General features: G+C 43.2%; 1 protein-coding gene across 1 annotated transcript in view; it reads left to right on the forward strand.

Annotated features, from left to right (window-relative positions):
- Window positions 1–227: 227 nt before the first annotated feature.
- Window positions 228–19,239, forward strand: part of LOC126268032 (uncharacterized) — a 107,329-nt gene continuing 88,317 nt past the window's right edge. The window contains exons 1-2 of the mRNA XM_049973455.1: window positions 228–346; window positions 18,668–18,789. The gene's annotated coding sequence lies outside the window, so the exon portion shown is untranslated. The remainder of the gene's footprint in view (window positions 347–18,667; window positions 18,790–19,239) is intronic.

A 19,239-nucleotide genomic window follows, 5' to 3' on the forward strand; every position in this document is an offset into this window, starting at 1 on the left:
TTGCCCACGGAGTTAAGCATGGAGACCACTCCCCTCCCAGTGCGGCCTCACTCCGTGCGTGAAGGGGAGGCGTGCGCCAAGAGAGGCGGCGCGGCGCGGCGCGTTAAGCTGATTGCGCGGCCCGCGACGTCAGCGGCCGGGCTCGGCTCAGCAGGCGAGCCGGCCTGCAGCGTCAGCGGCGCCGTCAGCAGCGCCACCTGTAATCCCGCCTCAAAGGCGGCTGGCAGCTGGCAAACAGCCGCCCTGCTGCCGCCTCCGCGTACCGCATCGCCGAATGAGCCGCTCCGCTGCTCCTTGACACACGCACCACGCACCTGCGTACAGCGCAGCGACACGCCAGTCACAGGTAAGTGCCATACCTCGCTGTAAAAATCAGTGTGCCACGAACGCCGACACGGTCATTAATTTAGACACTTACAGTACACGTTCTTATTACCCAAGTTACTGTTCAACAGTAGCAGCAAGCAAATTTCTCTCTTTTTTTTAAGGGTGAAAAACAATTACGCTGTTTTTGTTCTGCTGATTTTGTTTCTTTCGAACTAGTTTTCGGCTTCTTAGGTCATTTTCAGGAAACAAAAAGTGGTTCAAATGGCTCTGAGCACTATGTGACTTAACAAAATGGTTCAAATGGCTCTCAGCACTATGGGACTTAACTTCAGAGGTTATCAGTCCCGTTGAACATAGAACTACTTAAACCTAACTAACCTAAGGACATCACACACATCCATGCCCGAGGCAGGATTCGAACCTGCGACTGTAGCAGCAGCGGGGTTCCAGCTGAAGTGCCAAGAAGCGCTCGGCCACACAGGCCAAATGACCAGCGAGTGAAAGCGACACTGCCTCTTAGATAGCCAAAAAATTAAGCAAAGATACAAAAATGGTTCAAATCGCTCTGAGCACTATGGGACTTAACATCTATGGTCATCAGTCCGCTACAACTTAGAACTACTTAGTCCTAACTAACCTAAGGACAGCACACAACACCCAGCCTTCACGAGGTAGAGAAAATCCCTGACCCCGAGCAAAGATACAGTCACTTACTTAGAGTGTTGTGCATCAGGCTTGTTTCTTGACGCTGAAAGTACACATTAGGCAATGGACACTCTGCAGGGTGTTCAGTAAGTAACTCTGCAGCTCATAACGCACCGTATTAAAGTAATGGACCTTATAAGAGTTGCTGGAAATTATCCCCTGAACTTGAAAACACAATTGCACACGTTTCTGCATGTTCTTGAAGACGTTGGGCAGAACATCCGAAGTGATTTTCCGAATGTGACGTGAACATCCGGAGTGATGTTCCGAACCGAGGCCTACGAGAACGACAGGCCGCGGCGAGTACGTCTCGAAGGTAGTTCAAATGGTTCAAATGGCTCTGAGCACTATGGGACTCAACTGCTGTGGTCATTAGTCCCCTAGAACTTAGAACTACTTCAAACTAACTAACCTAAGGACATCACACACATCCATGCCCGAGGCAGGATTCGAACCTACGACCGTAGCAGTCGCACGGTTCCGGACTGCGCGCCTAGAACCGCGAGACCACCGCGGCCGGCTCGAAGGTAGTCCTGCACTCGCTCGCTCGCTCAAATCAGCAGACAAACTACGTTTCCACACGTGTTAAGTCGTAACTACGCGTGTCTGTACAAACGAAAACTGAATCTTCTACTGGAATCCGCTATTGCGGGATCTTACTGTAATTGGTTCTATAATGATGGGAAGTCCACGGGCCTACTTATAATTTGTTACGGCTGTACTAGCGTACAATAAAATAAAATCATTCTAAATTGATTATCAGTGACATAAGGCACCACTTCCAGCATGTAATGAGTACTGTTAAGCAGAAGAGACTAAATGTTAGTCGGCCAGGGTGGCCGAGCGCTTCTAGGAGCTACAGTTTGGAACCGCGAGACCGCTACGGTCGCAGGTTCGAATCCTGCCTCGGGCATGGATGTGTGTGATGTACGTAGGTTAGTTAGGTTTAAGTAGTTCTGAGTTCTAGGGGACTGATGACCTCAGAAGTTACGTCCCATAGTTGTCAGAGCCATTTGAACAATTTTTGAACTAAATGCTATAAACAAGCCCTTATACCATTTATATCAAGTATTGATCGCAATTAAATTTAGCTGTGCTAGTGTTGATCAGTAAGACTTCATAATAGCAGATTCCAGTGTAAGATGCAATTCTCATTAGTACTTACACGCCCAGCTGCAAGTTATCAGGTTAAGAAACGCATTTTGTCTGCTGAGCTGAGTGACCGAGCGATTTCAGGACTACATTCGTGATGTACGCGCCGTTGCCTGTCTTTCTCGTGGGCCTCGGTTCCGAATGTGACGTGTCAGTGCTGCTCGGAGTTCTTGTATGATGTGCGGACTGCCTTCACAGGCCTTTCCTTTCAACGTACCCCATAGACAGTAATCCGGTGCAGCCAAGTCGGGTGAACGCGGAGGCCAGAGTCATCCAGAGATGATGCGGTCACCGAAAATGTCCTTTAGAATGTTCATCGCCTTGTGGGCGGTACGTGCAGCCGCCCCATCCTGTTGGAACCAGGCATTCTTAATTTCGTCCTCATTCAGTTCACCTAGGAAGGGCTCTAGAATGCAGGTGCAGTACCGTTCTGCATTTATGGTGTCCCTGAAAGAAGATCGGCCCAATGATGCGTTTACTAGTCTTGGCGCACCGAACACCAATATTTTGGTCCTGCAGTGGGGAAATCTTAAATTCATGCTGATTCTCCGTATTCCACACACGAACATTCTCGTTATTCCCGTAACCGGAGAAGTGAAACCATGCCTCATCAGTGAATAACATTGTGTAAAGAATCCCCTCACCGTTGTCCTGCAGAACAGAAACCAGTTGCAGAAGTTCACACGCGCCGGGCGATCGCTGTCTCTCAGTTTATGCACGATCGACATTTTGTATGGATACATGGACAGAGAATCTTGTGAGCGGCACCCAAGGACACGCTGGCCTGCTGAGCTAGTCCCAGATTTCCTTGGACTTTGCAGCATCAAGTCTTGCACCTCCACCACCTCTCTTCGGATGTGGATGTGAATGGCCTGCGTAACTTTGGAGCATTACGAACGCTTCCGGTATCTCGAAACTTGGTGATGAGGTCCCGTATAGCACTGCGATTAAGCATCTTCACTCCTGGGAACTGCTGAGATAAACCTGGCTCCATTGCGGAACACATGCTCCACAAGAAACACTCTTCGTTCAATCGTCAGCATGATAACCTGGATCGCAATGATGTCACACAAGACGCTGATTGTTGTATTAATAATTGACAACCATATCAGTCATTACTTAGCACACCACAACAGGCCATTGCATAGTTACTTTCTGAACACCCGGTTAGGATTTATTAAATTGCTGTGGAGTTTACAGGATTACTTGCAATGACAGTAACAAACAGTATATTGATCAGACAACAGGACGATAACAACTAGGCTGATTGAACACGAAAGCAACTGGAGATTACAGACTCATCTTTGCCGAAAACATGCTGAGGGAAGGACATAAATACCAAGTCCACGCGGAAGTACTACCTATAGCCAACAAAGGAAGAAAACTGTGCCTGAAAATCCCCAATTGGTTCTAAATGATCAATTACAGCTGAACGCATCCCCACTTTTCAGGTTCACATGGTGCAATCAACCAGCCGCATACCTACAAACCGCATCAATGACACATACTGCTATACAAAATCGAAACACAATCTAATTTCCTCTTCAAATGGTTCAAATGGCTCTGAGCACTATGGGACCTAACATCTGAGGTCATCAGTCCCCTAGAACTTAGAACTACTTAAATCTAACTAGCCTAAGGACATCACACACATCCATGCCCAAGGCAGGATTCATACCTGCGACCGTAGCGGTTGCGCGGTTCCAGACTGAAGCGCCTAGAACCACTCGGCAATTTCCTTTTCCTTACCATACTTAACCCATAATCTTCAACAAAAAACTTGTAATATTTTACTACTGTGTATTTTAAACATGTACTGGTTTGATATTGCCCATTGCATAAAAACATTATTTACAACCTAAAACGTGTTTGTTGCACAACAAAAGTTATTGGTACTCAATGAGATAAATCTCATCCAATGTCATGACCTCACAAACTATGCCGTCACAATTATATAATCTGTAATATTGTAACATTGTGAATAATACTGTCCATTTCGTAAAGTTTAGTTTATAATGTTAAAAAACATGTTTGTTGCACGATATAAATGAAGAATGCTCAGTTTAACAGTTTGTCAGCCAATTTCAAGACCTCACAAAATGTAATGTAAGAGCCGTTTAACTTTTAATATTATGTACTTTAATTATTTATTGTGCTTAACTTTGATCATTGTTTAAACTATAATTTCAACGTCAAAAAAAAGTTTGGTGCTCAATGCTCTATACAGTTGACAGTATCTTTACTTATAATTTTTGGTTACATAAGAACTGATGTCCCTTTCACACGCTTCTCAGTTGGTTCGTGAAGATGTCTTAATAAACCGAAAACCAGTAGTCGCAGAAACTCTTATCTTCGTTCTCCCTGTAGGTTCCTATTGTAGAATGGATGGCTATGTCCGGTAGACTTGTTTCCTTGTTGCTTGTTATTCGAATTTAATTTTTTTTAAATCTTATGGGAATTAACTGCTAAGGTCATATGTCCCTACGATTACACACTACTTAACATAAATTATCCTAAGGACAAACATACACACCCATGTCCGAGGGAGGACTCGAACCTCCTCCGGGACCAGCAGCACAGTCCATGACTGCAGCGCCTCAGACCGCTCGGCTAATCCCGCGTGGCCAAATTTAAATATGAAACTGTTCCACCAAGAAATAACGGAAGGATCAGTAAATGAAGTTTCTGTATTTCCTTAAAATTCATGCCGTAGTACAGAACGCTTTTCTCGTTTCCTTTTTTCAAATTATTATTTTTCCATTTTTTTCGTTGTCGTTTCTTTCTTGAGATCGGGGACCGGACAACTACTCGCTTAAAGAACATGGAAAATTGCTACAAACCATACTCAGCCTTCGCATGTGCCTCCGGCCAACCGTAGTTAAACTATCATGGGAATTGAGGCCACAGTTCGGTGCGGATCTTACTCGCCTCCCTGTCTCTCTCGCTAGCGCCCGAGCGAGGTGGCGCAGTGGTTAGCACACTGCATTTCGCAGGATGAAATTTCAATTCCGCGTCCGGCCGTCCAGACTTAGGTTTTCCGTGATTTTCCTACATTGTTCCAGGTAACAGCCGGATGTTTCCTTTGAAACGGCACCGCCGATTCCATTCCCATCTGTGAAACATTGTACCGTGTGCTCCGTCTCTAATGACCTAGCCGTCAACGGGACGTTAAATCCTAATCATCCATTTATTTTCGACCTAGCGCGATGCACATTGATCTGCACTAGCAGGTTGTCGGGGAACACAGTTCCCTTAACAGTAAAGAGCCGCATAATATGTTATCGGTATGCTTGTACCACTGAAGATTTGTGACGTCGTGACTAACGCCCTGTAAGCACATGGTGAACGAAAACTCTGCCCATAGAACTTAGGAGGTTGTTCAGCGCTATTTCCCGCGTACCTTGGTGTATTGAAGCGTAGTCAACTGCGTCTGTAGATGACGTACCTCGCTGCATGTGCAGCGATTGAGTTTGTCGATCCTACACTCGCCGGTATGGGGCCGTGCTCTCATGGGCGATTATGTCTTCGAACGCCTTTTGTAAATGTGATCTGTTGAAAACATGGATGTGAAAAAATTATTGTCCTCGCTGCAGTTAACCAACGGTGTCCGCGAGACCAGTAAATAAGTATAAATAAAAATAAATTGCCACATATCATCAACAGAGAACGTCTTGACCAATTTGGTTACTTTTTTGTGTTCATTTTTGTCAGCACAAGTTTTGTATGAAAGAAAAGTTTTGGAAAATCCAACGGAAATATCGGAAACTGATATCAGTTGCCACATGATTGTAATATTATCAGTTAAGACCTGCTCCACAGAACTGGATGGTTTTTGGCTTTGTTATTTTCATAACTGTCAGGAAAAAGTATGTATGAAAGAAAATTTTTAGAAAACCCACCGGAAAATCAGGAAATTAAAATAAATTGTAAGACCAGAACGGCTGAGAACGGCTCTACCTATTTGATGTTTTTCTCTCTCTCTCTTTGTGGTGTTCGTAACTGCGCATGGTAATGGTGTATTTAGTATGACAAAGAAAACAATAAGAATTTGGCGATCAGTTCAACAGTTCTGATGTCACAAGTTTTCATAACAAAAAACATCAGTTTGACACTTATGTATATAACATAAAAATGCATGGTTAATATATAAAGGGGACATGTTGTTACCGAAAATCTCGAAAAGTTCTTGACCAATTTACTACTGATTTTTCCAGAACACTCTACTGAAAATTCAGACGAAAATGGACATAGAGAGGGGAAGAAGAATTGGACAGAGGTAGTGGCGAGGAGGGTATGCAAAGATAGATGGGGGAGGAGGAAATGTAGGGAGAGGGAAGGGGTATGAGAAGGTGGCTTGAGAGATAGGGCAAGGAATTTAGGATGTATATGCAAGTTCCGGGCAGGCAGCATCAAAGCAATCAGAAGACTGATGACTAAAAATAGTAATGCAATTCCAGTTCATATTTAGCTCTAGCCAAGAGCTACCGTATTAGCTAGTAAAATAATGTTTTATGCCAATGTATATAGGTAACTGTCTAACGCAACGCAAAAGAAAAAAAGAAAATTGTCTGCTCAAGACTGGAACCCAAAGTCGCGCACGTAGGCCACGAGCCACACGGGCGTGAATACTTGACTTGGTTGGGATGATAGGTAAGACAGACCGATAGGCTCCACTGCGAGGTACGACTTCTGGTGACTTCACTTGCTAAACGTTTGTGATCCACTTTCTGTTTTTTTCCGACATTTGCGACGCCATGGGTGTCTTATTAATTTACATGCCTCACATTCATCAACATCGCTTCGGTAGTTTCTAAACGTTGATAAGAACCACCCTGTATAATGGAAGAGCATCACAGTGACGCTAATCCAAGCTGTTTCCTCAGCGATGGGAAAGTTTTCTTAGTATTTTAGCGCTTTTACATAGATACCTAAGAGAAACACGATTCTTTAGTGCAATAGTGAGATCGTATTTCGAACTTTTAGATAAATTTCCCTAGAAATGAAGGTAATTGGGATAAAAAAGACAATAGCTCTTAATTACACTATTAGTCTGTAACAAGCCACCCGAAACCACGGATCCCTGTTGCCAAAATACTCAGAATATATGCATTAACAGCTTCCGAGAATGTTGCAGTGGAGCATGTGCGCCTCTTGTATATCAAACTGGTGAGATGCTAATGGAATTTGAGAACTGGGGTCAGCTCTGTTGCAAGAATTCTAAATTAGGCTTTACTCGGGTCTTTAGGTTTATACATTCAACAACTATAATGGTCCGACTATAATCACCTAAATGTTGACGGAAAGCTAAATTTGCAATTTTCTCCGCCTTTTAATTGTAACAGGAAATTCTGGTCGACCCTCTAGCCAGCGCTGTCTATCGTGCAGTAATTACGAACAAGGGGCTTGGTTTTCCGCCTCTGTATTAAGTAATAAGCAGCCATTATTCCATTGCCTTGTTAGGAGAAATTGAAGTCGTTTATTTTTATATTGCGGCAAGTTTAAATCTAAATCCTAAATCATTTTGTTTTCATCATTTGTCCCTTTTTTTGCCTTACAGGTAGTAGATTCAGTAGAACAACTACTGAAACTTAGCCCTGGTAGTCTACACCTCTGAAAATATCACGCGAAGTGTACACAAGGTCACAGTGGCCTGCAGTTATCTATTGGAGAAACTGCCTGAAAATGGAACGTTTTATACTGAAACTGGACACCCAAGTACTAATTTAATTCACCTCTGTCATGCACGTCTTCAGTCAGTGTTTGTGTTAATGCCTGCAAAGCTCGAGACCAAGTGAAATCTGTCATGGAAACTTTTCAATGAACAAACTTGAAATTGAAATTGATTATTTACAGTTCCATTAGATGAAAATGCTATACATTTAACGACATACATACATTACACGAATATTTTGTGGTGCTCCCTCAAATATTCATAAACCCACACATTCATTTAGCACACTCTTGGAGTATAAACTATAATGTTATCGGCAACTAAAAGCATGACTGGAACCCTGAGCCTTACGCGCTCATGTGGACAACTGCATTTTCTTCGTTTCTGTCTGACGATTCGCCACACTGATCAGTTTCGCCATTGTCCATAACTGCTGCAGGAACATCAGCTTCAGTACCACTTTCATCACGAAAATCGCGTCACTTTTGCGATTGAGTTCTTCTAACGACGCTTCACATATAGCATCTTCCGTTACTAAAATGTTGTTCGTAGTTGCTCTTTTCTCATAAGTGAACTTCACACTCAGCGACGGAACAGTTACGCAAAATGTGTACTTCAGGGTCATAATGACCCTTGAAAAATATTTATGTAAAATTAATTAAACAATATCTCCGAAGGTCCCAGTCAGTGCTGGATTTACATCGGTGTCAGTGGGCTGTGTAAGTGTAACGTGCGTGGTAATAAACAAAAAACTCCAGTATCAGTGTAACTCTGGTGTACACTTTCAGGGTTAAGCTCGTATAATGTGAGATATTATGACTAAATTGTTAAAAGTCATACTTTTTTTACACAGCCGCACACGAAAAATCCTTTTATTACTATTACATTTTTTTCCAACTGTTTCAGCTATGCTCATTTCAAATTTAGTAGCAGTTGTCGTACTTCAATCGAAAGTTAGAAATGTTAAGTGAACTGGAATGAGGAAACTGCAATAAGCATCATCACTGTATATTAAAAATATGATGTGAGCCTGTTAAGAAGATTCGTGGCAATCATTAGTATAATGTTAAGTCAGACGGTAAGGGAGTTTTAATAAAAAATGAAAATAGATTGGGATCCTGTGCTTCGCAAGTAAACCTAATATCAGATGTTGGATCATAAATGTAGACACTCGTATTTAAACCGCCACGATCTTAACAAAAAGTGTGCTTCGAATGTAAACCTAATGTCAGAATTTGGATAATAAATCATGACACTCGTATTTAAACTGCCTCGATCTTATCAAAAGTATTTTTCAAGAGTTTTAGTGCAGTATTTAAATTAATATATAACGCAATTGGTTCAAATGGCTATGAGCACTATGGGACCTAACATCTAAGGTCATCAGTCCCCTAGACTTAGAACTACTTAAACCCAACCATCGTAATGACATCACACAAATCCATGCCCGAGACAGGATTCGAACCTGCAACAGCAGACTGAAGCGTCTAGAACCACTCGGCCACAGCGGCCAGCATAACGTAATTGCCAACGCAATTAGTGGAAGTAGCCTTTCATTGGTAGGTGCTTATATCGTCTGATAACAAGCGAACATACGTGGTTTACTGCCGTTGTCTTGAATATGATAACGTAAAATAAAATTAAAAAATTAAAAAAACATAGAGTTCTTTGACTAATAGATTTTTTAAAAATAACGCAGAAAATTTACCAGCTTTAGACAAAGGACTAAACTAACCAACACCATATTCACAATGCGTCGGATGCGTCGGATGCGTAGACTGTAATTAGATTATGTAACGACAGTCCTCTCCCCAAGCATCACTGTAAGTTCGGTTGCAGGTACGTGAGAGATCCAGAACGAGGTAGGTAACGAATCTGAAGTTGGTTCCGTGTTTCTTTGGTTCCAGGAAAGTGTGGATACAGTTTCACAGCCTCCCCAAGAACGGTATACAGAATACGTGCAAGTGAAGTAACATAACTTATGGGATCGGACTGATGACGTTCTAGCCGACAGTACTCTCAAGGGCAGGCCTCAGGTGCGGCCAACCGGTTCGCCTTATTCTTGGAAGGTCGACAGTGTGCCATCTAAAGTTAATGAGTCAGGCATTTTAGTTTACTGGTTCCCTTCTCCCCTCTACCCCTTCCCATACCTACCCGTGTTTTCGAGGAAACCATCTCTAATGTTCATGACACGCAATCGACTCAAAGTACTGAACATTTTCTGTCAAAATATTATGTGTGTTCAAATGCATATTTTGCGAGAAATCGAGAAAAAAAGCTTCTGCCTCTGCTCCTTATGTTCCCCCAAGGTTAACACCCTTCAAGAAACGCGGCGCTGGTCAAGCGACCAAGTCGCCTGGCTGAACGAGCGGAGAAGATACATTCGATTCCTAGATGCATTCTGCAGCTTTTTATTAGTGTTTTGTTTTCGTTTGTTTCTATCGGCGTCGAAATTGATGCGAACTGGGAGCTAATAAGGTACATAAATCTCTAGATAATAATTTTGATGAAGGGAAATATATTTTCCAAACAAGTTACACCAGTGAAGAATTAAAATTTTGGTCGTGACTTACTTACAAGCACTCTTTTACTCACTCTGTTACATATTGCATCTGCATCCCCACGGGTAATTTTACAAACATTTCGACATTATAATGATCGGTAACACAATTCATCATCAATTTTGAACACCGGTTTTACACTCTATATTATCGTATGCGTGGCATGCATCAAATGTAATTCTCCCGAAATAAATATTTTCAAATTTCAACCAAATCTGTTTCCTCCCGAATCTTTGGAAGTAACAGTATTCATTAGATGTTCTTACCGATGTGAATATGTTTCTAATGTTTTTACGATAGTTACCATCCATATAACTGTTTGAAGGAAGGTGAGAATATGCACAAGTGACGTGCCAGACTTGGAGTGAATCGGTTGAGCGTGACTGAGGTTTTTCCCTTGTTAGTTTCATTTATATACACTACTGGCGATTACAATTGCTACACCACGAAGATGACGTGCTACACACGCGAAATTTAACTGACAGGAAGAAGATGCTGTGATATGCTTTTCAGAGCAATCACACAAGTTTGGCGCCGGTGGAGACACTTAACAACGTGCTGACATGAGGATTGTTTCCAACAGATTTCTCCTCCACAAAAGAAGTTGACCACCGTTGCCTGGTGAAGCGTTGTTGTGATGCCTCGTGTAAGGAGGAGGAATGCGTACCATCACGTTTCCGACTTTGATAAGGGTCAGATTTTAGCCTATTGCGATTGCGGTTTATAGTACAGCGACATTGCTGCTCGCGTTGGTCGAGATCCAATGACTGTTGGCAGAATATGGAATCGGTGGGTTCAGGAGGGTAATACGGAAAGCCGTGCTGGATCCCAACGGTCTCGTAGCACTAGTAGTCGAGATCACAGGCATCTTATCTGCATGACTGTAACGGATCGTGCAGCCACGTCTCGATCCCTGAGTCAACAGATGGGAACATTTGCAATACAACAATCATCTGCACGAACAGTGCGCCGACGTTTGCAGCATCATGGACTATAAGGTCGGAGACCATGGCTGCGGTTACCCATGACGCTTTATCATAGACGGGAGCGCCTGCGGTGGTGTACTCAACGATGAACCTGGGTGCACGAACGGCAAAAGGTCGTTTTTTCGGAAGAATCCAGGTTCTGTTTACAGCATAATGATGGTCGCATCCGTGTCTGGCGACATCGCGGTGAACGCACATTGGAAGCGTGCGTCATCGCCATACTGGCGTATCACCCGGAGTGATGATATTGGGTGCCATTGGTTACACTTCTCGGTCACCTCTTGTTCTCATTATGACACTTTGAACAGTGGACGTTACATTTCAGATGTGTTACGACCCGTGGCTCTACCCTTCATTCGATCCCTGCGAAATCCTACATTTCGGCAGGATAACGCACGACTCCATATTGCAGGTCCGTTACGGGCCTTTCTGGATACAGAAAATGTTCGACTACTGCCCTGGCCAGCACTATCTCCAAATATCTCACCAATTGAAAACGACTGGTCGATGGTGGCCGAGCACCTGGCTCGTCACAATACGCCAGTCACTACTCTTGATGAACTGTGGTATAGTGTTGAAGCTGCATGGGCAGCTGCACCTGTACACGTCATCCAAGCTCTGTTTGCCTCAATACCAAGGCGTATCAAGGCCGTTATTACGGCGAGAGGTAGTTGTTCTGTGTACTGATTTCTCAGGATCTATGCACCCAAATTGCGTGAAAATGTGTGCACATGTCAGTTCTAGTATAATATATTTGTTCAATGAATACCCGTTTATCATCAGCATTTCTTCTTGGTGTAGCAATTTTAATGACCAGGCGGAGGAGGGGGGGAGGGGGAGGGCAGGAGAGTGAGAGTTGGGGAGGAGGACATCATTAAATACAAAAGCATCGTCTAGCTTACACGAGATAGTGTGATAGGAGTGCTACTGTTCATCTTCCATAATCTGTAACGAAACGATACCAATAAACTTCTAGTGCAAGAATGAGATTTTCACTCTGCAGCGGAGTGTGCGCTGATAGGAAACTTCGTGGCAGATTAAAACTGTGTGACGTTCCGAGACTCGTCAGCCCAGCTCAGTTGGTAGACCACCTGCCCGCGAAAGGCAAAGGTCCCGAGTTCGAGTCTCGGCCTGGCACACAGTTTTAATCTGCCAGGAAGTTTCAACTTCTAGTGGTTTGTAGAAAGTGTGTTGAGAAACAAATGGGGTATATGAAATCATGTTCAACAGAGCGACAAAGTTTTTTGGGTCACCCCTACTGAATATTGTTAATATTGGCAGCTTTTTTCTACAGATGGTACTATAATAATTCTTCATCATATACGCTACCTCATCACAAGTGTTCGGACAATTAGTAGTGGGCATGATTGCGTGTGCGTCCTCCCTTCGCATTTACGGTGGTTTGAATTCTGCTGAGGGCAGAATGTCTGTAGACGAGTGGCAGCCCATTCTTCTCTAACAACAGCAACCAGAATTAGTGATGTTGGACGCAGGCATCTGGAGCGAAGTCAACGTCTTATCTTATTACAAGGGTTAAAGCTGGCCCTCTAAGAAGGTCAGACCTTTTTAGGCATGTTATTCTCAAAAACCTATGCCTCACAGTTGCTGCTTTATAACAGAGTGCAGTGTCCTGCTAATACTGTACGTAAAACACAACGCTATAATATGTGTTCACATCCTGTCGCATTTAGTGTTTTCTTAAGCTCAGTAAGAGGACCACACCCTAATCACTAAAATCACTCCCATACTATAACACTATCACAACCGCACTTCACTGTTGCTACTTAGACATGGTGACAGGTAATATACTCCAGTCACTCGCCAAACTCAAAACCTTCAATCGGCTTGCTGTAGGATGTAGCATGACTCATCATTCGAAATAACTCGTTCTGGTTCACCCACTCACCAGTGGCACTCTTAACATGACATAAAGCGTCGCTCAGTGTTGAGTACAGAAATATGTGGCTTGTGTGGAGCCATTCGACCAATGTGCCCCATTACACTCCTTACGCACAGTCGCTGTGTTAGCTGGTGTGCTGGGATCACGGTCAACTGCAGAACAAGGAATTTTAAAATCTATATGACAAAGATTAAACCCGTCCAGATAGCCGAGGGCGTTAACTTGACACTTTCGCGAATCCTAGAAGTAAGCCTGTCCCGGCTTGAGTCCGCCTCTCGGGTCAACGATGATAGTTCTTGAACGGAACAGCTTGGACGTGGTTTTTAGGGTGTTTCCCACATTAAATTAGGTAAATACCGAGCTGGTACCCGTTTTCCGCCATCAGTTACACAACGCAAACATTTATGAAATGAAACTTCCTGGCAGATTAAAACTGTGTGCCCGACCGAGACTCAAACTCGGGACCTTTGCCTTCCGCGGGCAAGTGCTCTACCATCTGAGCTACCGAAGCACGACTCACGCCCGGTACTCACAGCTTTACTTCTACCAGTATCCGTCTCCTATCTTCCAAACTTTACAGAAGCTCTCCTGCGAACCTTGCAGAACTAGCACTCCTGAAAGAAAGGATATTGCGGAGACATGGCTTAGCCACAGCCTGGGGGATGTTTCCAGAATGAGATTTTCACTCTGCAGCGGAGTGTGCGCTGATATGAAACTTCCTGGCAGATTAAAACTGTGTGCCCGACCGAGACTCAAACTCGGGACCTTTGCCTTTCGCGGGAAAATGCTCTACCATCTGAGCTACCGAAGCACGACTCACGCCCCGTACTCACAGCTTTACTTCTGCCAGTATCCGTCTCCTACCTTCCAAACTTTAAAGAAGCTCTCCTGCGGACCTTGCAGAACTAAAGTTTGGAAGTTAAGAGACGGATACGGGCAGAAGTAAAGCTGTGAGTACTGGGCGTGAGTCGTGCTTGGGTAGCTCAGATGGTAGAGCACTTGCCCGCGAAAGGCAAAGGTCCCGAGTTCGAGTCTCGGTCGGGCACACAGTTTTAATCTGCCAGGAAGTTTCCAATCAGCGCACACTCCGCTCCATAGTGAAAATCCACTTCATGACCATCAAATGGTTCAAATGGCTCCAAAAGCACTATGGAACTTAACATCTGAGGACATCAGTCCCCTAGACTTAGAACTACTTAAAACTAACTAACCTAAGGACATCACACACGTCCATGCCCGAAGCAGGATTCGAACCTGCGACCGTAGCAGTAGCGCGGTTCTGGACTGAAGTGCCTAGAACCACTCGGCCACAGCGGCTGGCCGTGACCATCAATCCTGCTGCTAAGTTTCTAGCTGTTCTCATTTCTGCTACGTCTCATTACTTTTGTCGTGTCGATTTACTCTCAATCCATATTCTGTACTCATTAGGTTGTTGATTCCCTTCAGCAAATTCTGTAACTCGTCTTCACTTTCACTCAGGACAGCAATGCTGTCATCACATCGTATCAGTGATATCTTTTCACCTTGAATTTTAATTCCACTCCTGAACCTTTCTTTTATTTCCATCATTGCTTCTTCGATGTGTAGATTGAACAATAGAGGCGGAAGACTACATCTGTGTTTTACACCCATTTTAATCCGAGCTCTTCATTCTTAGTCGACCACACTTCTTTTTCCGTCTTGGCTCTTGTACATATTGTATATTACCTATCTCTCCCTACAACTTACCCCAATGTTTCTCAGAATTTCGAACATTTTGGACCATTTTACATTGTCGAACGCTTTTTCCAGGTCTACAAATCCTATGAACGAGTCTTGATTTTTCTTTAGTCTTGCTTCCATTACCAACCGCAATGTCAGAAATGCCCCTCTGGTTTCTTTACCTTTTCTGAAGCCAAACTGATCTTCATTTAGTACATGCTAAGTTTTCGGTTCCATTCTTCTGTGTGTTATTTTTGTCAGCAATTTGGATGCATGAGTTGTTAAGCCGAATGTGCGATAATTCGCGTACTTGTCAGTCCTTGCAGTCTACGAAATTGTGTGAATTATCTTCTTCCGAAAGTCAGATGTTGCCAGACTTATACATTCTGCACACGAAGTGAATGTTCGTTGCCTCTTCCCCCAATAATATTAGAAATTTTGATCGAGTTTTATCTATCCCTTCTGCCTTGTTTGAGCTTAAGTACTCCAAAGCTCTTGTAAATTCTGATTCTAATACTGGATCCTCTATATCTTCTAAGTCGATTCCTGATTCTTCTCCTATCAAATCAGAAATATCTTCTCGTTCATAGAGGCCATCATTGTACTCCTTCCATCTATCAATTCTCTCCACTACATTTAACAGCAGAATCTCCGTAGCACTCTTAATGTTACCACCCCTGCTTTTAATGTCACCGAAGACTGTTTTGACTTTCCTGTATGCTGAGTCTGTCCTTCCGTCAATCATTTCTTTTTCGATTTCTTCACATTTTTCATGTATCCATTTCGTCTTTGCTTCCCTGCACTTGCTATTTATTTCATTCCGCAGCGACTTGTATTTCAATATTCCCGTGTACCCCGGAAGATTTTTGTACGTCCTCTTTCATCGATCAGCTGAAGTGTTCCTTCTGTTTCCCATGGTTTCTTAGCAGTTACCTTCTTTGTACCTATGTTCTTCTTTCCAATTTCTGTGACTGACCTCTTTAGAGATGCCCATTCCTCTTCAAGTGTATTGCATACTGGGCTATTGCTTATTGCCGTAGCTATACCCTTAGAGAACCTCAAGCGTATCTCGTCATTCCTTAGTACTTCCGTATGCCACTTCTTTGCGTATTGATTCTTCCTGACCAGTCTCTTAAGCTTCAGCCTACTTTTCATCACTATTGCATTGTGGTCTGAGTCGATACCTACTCCTGGGTATGCCTTACAATTCAGTACCTGATATCGAAATCTCTGTCTGACCATGATGTAATCTAACTGAAATCTTCCCTTATCACTCGGCCTTTTCCAAGTATACCTCAACCTCTTGTGATTCTTGAACATAGTATTCGATACTACTAGTTGAAATTAATTACAGAATTCAATTAGTCTTTCTCCTGTCTCATTCCTTGTCCAAAGTCCATATTCTCCTGTAACCTTTTCTTCTATTTATTCCCCTACAGCTGCATTCCCGTCCTCCGTGACTATTAAATTTTCATCTCGCTTTACGTACTGTATTACCCTTTCAGTATTCTCATATACGTTCTCTGTCTCTTTATTTCAGCTTGCGACGACAGCATGTGCACCTGAGCTATCGTTGTCTGCCTTGGCTAGATGTCGATTATCATAAGAACAACACTGTCACTGAACTGTTCACAGTAACACACTCCTTGCACTATCGTCCTGTTCATAACAAATCCTACTACTGTTTTACCATTTTCTGCTACTGTTGAAGTTACCCTATAAGCATCTGATCAGAAATCATTATCTTCTTTCCACTTCACTTCACTGACTCCTACTATATTTAGAGTGAGCCTTTGCGTTTCCCTTTCCATACTTTCTAGTTTCCTACCACGTTCGCCCGCATCTCATGGTCGTGCGGTAGCGTTCTCGCTTACCACGCCCGGATCCCCGGGTTCCCAGTGGGGTCAAGGATTTTCTCTGCCTCGTGATGGCTGGGTGTTGTGTGATGTACTTAGGTTAGTTAGGTTTAAATAGTTCTAAGTTCTAGGGGACTGATGACCATAGATGTTAAGTCCCATAGTGCTCAGAGCCATTTGAACCATTTGAAACCTACCACGTTCAAGCTTCTGACATCCCACGCCCCGACTCGTAGAACATTATCCTTTCGTTGATTATCGAATCTTTTCTCATGGTCACCTTCCCCTTGCCAGTCCCATCCCAGAGATCCAAACGGTGGTCTATTCCGATATCTTTTGCCAATGGAGACATCATCATGACACTTCATCAATTACACATTTCCTGTTGATATACATTACGTGTCTCTAATGTAGCGGTTTCCATTGCCTTCTGCATCCTCATGTCGTTGATAGTTGTTGATTCTTCCGCCTTAAGGGGCAGTTTCCCACCCCTAAGATAAGAGAGTGCCCTGACTGAACCTCTGTCCCCTCTTCCGCCCTCTTTGACAAGGCTGTTGGCAGAATGAGGGTGACTTCTAATGCCGGAATTCTTCGGCCGTCAGTGCTGATTGTTAATCAAAATTTACACGGTGGCGTGTTTCGAACTCGGGACCGAGGACATTTTGCTTACTAATCAAAGACACTCTCCCTAGATCACGGGTGCTGCCTAAGCATACTATAACTTTAACATTATACAGTTCTTTATGCTTGTCAATAGAGGCTATTAAGGCCTATGTGAAAGAGTTCTTCGATAAATAAATTAAGATAATATTCAAGGTATTTCGTAATACGTGCATCCCACGTTTCAGTAGTGGGAAGTAATTAGTTACATTTTTATTTTGGCTTTGGACTACATGTTTGTCATTTCCAAAAAATTATTGGGACAAGAAACAACAAAATCATGGTTACGTCACGGTCACAGTAACCTGATTTATCTTGCTTTCAAAAGACTGCACAGAATCAGGAGCCGGGCGCTAAAAACGTATGTTCGTCTCTGTGTAGCATACAACGCGTCCGTCTGGTGACAGCATTAAGCCTCTGGCTCGTTTCCATTACAGCTGCACGTTGGCTATTGCCTATTTCTGGAAGAATGGCTGCTGCAACGGAACTGCTTCCCATTGTGTAAGCGCTGCATTGTAGTCGTCCCTGGCGCACGGCGGTGCAAGGCGCACACACACACACACACACACACACACACACACATACACACACACACACCACACACCTCTGTTTCGTCTGCTGCATTCGCAATAGTGGCGCAGCGTAAGCAGGCCGTGTGTCTTTCGTAAGGCGTCTTACATTCCACAGTTGTCACGCTCCGAGGCTACCAGGGCAACCGGCCGAATGTCCTGATACCCCGCTACGCTGTAGCTGCATTGTTGCTTTGTCGAAATAAGTAAGGAAATTCAGTTCAAGACAACTGAATGTCTCATCTGAAAGACACGAACTGCTAATAAGGAAAATGATTAGAGAACAGTACTGTCGTAGACACAGGACAAATCTTTTTTCAGTTTATAGCAACGACAAGATAAAATGTATTTGAGGGCGTCATTATCGGCATCAGCATTATACCTGTTGGCATGTTAAGCCGTAGAGCTGTTCAGTCCGTCTTTTCTGAGTTGTCGCCAATATTTCGCTTTTTTATGGGATTATATTCAAAAGTATTTTTTGTAATTCTTTTGCCTTCCATATTTTGAACATGATGTGTCCACTTTAACTTAATCCACATTTGATTCTTCTCTAATGCCAATATTATTCTTATGTTCCAGGAGCGATTATCTCGCTAGATAGAAGAGAAGGGCTACAGACGACACAATTTGTCTTATTAAGTCCGACGTTCCAGCCCATCCCTCATACCCGCACAACGTTGACGGAAAAGCTTTCACTCTGTGTAAGTTGACTAGGAATTCCTTTCGTATCCTATGTTTTAATATTAAATCTTCAACACTTCACTTCAGCATCGTCTGAATTTGTGTGCTTCATATGATTCTCCTGACTTTTATATTCTCTTATTTATTCGAGTATTTGTTCATTTTCTGCAGTTCTTGATGTTGCTTCTAATTCTCCAAATGTCATCACTTTTAATTTTACTCGTGGAAATTATTATGTTGTGTATATGGGCAATCCGGTTCAATTTATGTACCACAGTCTGTATTTTATTTTAATAGCTGTCTATTACGACCTGCTCGTCAGTAAACAGTCTAGCTGACAAACTTACGTCGTTGGTCGTAAAAATGTAGTTTACCGTTTTATGATAAAATTTTATAGCCGCATTATTACTGGCGACAAAAAGTGCTGGTTGAAATGGGCACACTTATCTAACATCTTAGTTAATGCTTGT

Source organism: Schistocerca gregaria, chromosome 4 (assembly GCF_023897955.1).
Source record: "Schistocerca gregaria isolate iqSchGreg1 chromosome 4, iqSchGreg1.2, whole genome shotgun sequence".
Taxonomy (NCBI): domain Eukaryota; kingdom Metazoa; phylum Arthropoda; class Insecta; order Orthoptera; family Acrididae; genus Schistocerca; species Schistocerca gregaria.